Consider the following 2,654-nt stretch of genomic DNA (forward strand, 5'->3'; position numbering starts at 1 on the left):
CCTCAGTTGCTCTTCCTGAGGTCTCTACCGTTTTTTTTCCCCGTTAAAGGGTTTTTTTTGGGGAGTTTTTCCTTATCCGCTGCGAGAGTCATAAGGACAGAGGGATGTCGTATGCTGTAAAGCCCTGTGAGGCAAATTGTGATTTGTGATATTGGGCTTTATAAATAAAATTGAATTGAATTGAGTCTGACCCTGAACTCTGAGTTGACTAACCCTGAATTCTGGGTTTCAGAACAGCTGATCAGAGTCAGTTCAATCAACTCTGAATATGTTCAGTCTGAGTTCAGCTCGTGCAGTGAATGAAAAAAGCCATCATCAAGTCTACGTTTCACCATGGCAACATGTCAATAAAAGGCAGAACCTCCATTTTAATTTGGTGGACCTAGACATATCAATGCATGAACGTGCTGATTAATCTAAATAAATTGTGTTAATAGGAATGTTATTTTTCTTATAAGATTTTTGTTATGGATCAAATATTGTTGGAAAAGAAAAGCAGCCCTCTAGAAGCCATGATTCTCCTTCATGTTATAAAATGTGTTATTAATTTAGTTTATTTTAAAGGAATAACACACAGTTTTCTCTTTTTATTATCTTCATTCTTGCCAAATTTGTTTAGGCCTATATTATTTTTATTATAGGCACTCTTCACTGAAAAAACGAAAAAACACAGACATAAAGAGAGACTACAACATTTGTTCTGATGGAAATAATTGCAACGCCAGTGTTCATATAGTTATTGTTTTATTTATTAGCTTTTGTACATTAAGTTTAATTTCTGTAATGTTTTTATTTTCTGCCTACAAACTTAATTAAATCACATGTCCAATGTTCTTTTTACTGTAGAGCTAGGTTTTACGAGGAGCTCCTGAAGGCCACACTGATTGGCACCGGATACACCTGAGAGGACAAACGGGCTCCTTCTAATCACTGAAGTTACACTGAAAACTAGTCTGGAAATCGTTGTCGAACCAACGATTGACATACTATACTATGATATTTTATGTCATACTGTACTATGATATTTTTTGACATAATATGACTTTTTTTTGACATATTATACCATGACATTTTTTTGGCATGCTATACTATGACCTTTTTATGACCTACGAAACTCTGACCTTTTTTTGACGGACAATACTATGACCTTTTTTTGACATATTGTACCATGACATTTTTTTTTAACATACTATACTATGACCTTTTTATGACATACTATACTATGGCCTTTTTTTGAAATATTATACCATGACATTTATTTTGACATACTAAACTATGACCTTTTTTTGACAGACTTACTATTACTTTTTTGAAATATTATACCATGACATTTTTTTGACATGCTATACTATGACCTTTTTTGACATGCTATACTATGACCTTTTTTTGAAATATTATACCATGACCTTTTTTTTGACATACTATGCTATGACTTTTTTTGATATACTAAACGATGACCTTTTTTTGACAGACGTACTATGACTTTTTTGACATATTATACTATGACTTTTTTTGACATACTATACTATACTATGACCTTTTTTTTGACATATTGTACCATGACATTTTTTGACATACTATACTATGACTTTTTTGACATATTATACTATGACCTTTTTTTGACATATTGTACCATGACATTTTTTTTAATATACTATACTATGACCTTTTTATGACATACTATACTATGGCCTTTTTTTGAAATATTATACCATGACATTTTTTTTGACATACTAAACTATGACCTTTTTTTGACAGACTTACTATTACTTTTTTGACATATACCATGACATTTTTTTGACATACTATACTATGACCTTTTTATGACATACTGTACTATGACCTTTTTTGACATATTATACCATGACATTTTTTTGACATGCTATACTATGACCTTTTTTGACATGCTATACTATGACCTTTTTTTGAAATATTATACCATGACCTTTTTTTTTGACATACTATGCTATGACTTTTTTTGATATGTTATACCATGACATTTTTTTGACATGCTATACTATGACCTTTTTCTGACATATTATACTATGACCTTTTTTGAAATATTATACCATGACATTTTTTTTGACATACTAAACTATGACCTTTTTTGACAGACTTACTATGACTTTTTTGACATATTATACCATGACATTTTTGACATACTATACTATGACCTTTTTTGACATACTATACTATGACTTTTTTTGACATATTATACCATGACATTTTTTGACATACTATACTATGACTTTTTTTGACATACTATACCATGACCTTTTTTGACAGACTATACTATGACTTTTTTGACATATTATACCATGACATTTTTTGACATACTATACTATGACCTTTTTTGACATATTATACCATGACCTTTTTTGATATACTTTTCTATGACTTTTTTTGACCTACTATACTATGACCTTTTTTTTGACATATTGTACCATGCCATTTTTTGGGCATACTATACTATGCAGGGGTGGAGCAGTGATTTTAAATGTGGGGGTGTTCCAGGGGTGGCACATGAGCACCACATCCTGCCTGCCTTTGGCTGTTTCCCTCTCCAAAATTAATGCTCCCAGACAGTATTCAGAGGTTCTTCCAACATAGAGTCGGTCATTATGAACTGAGAGTCATTCATTATGAGCATGCAT

The sequence above is a fragment of the Epinephelus moara genome, chromosome 15 (assembly GCF_006386435.1).
Source record: "Epinephelus moara isolate mb chromosome 15, YSFRI_EMoa_1.0, whole genome shotgun sequence".
Taxonomy (NCBI): domain Eukaryota; kingdom Metazoa; phylum Chordata; class Actinopteri; order Perciformes; family Serranidae; genus Epinephelus; species Epinephelus moara.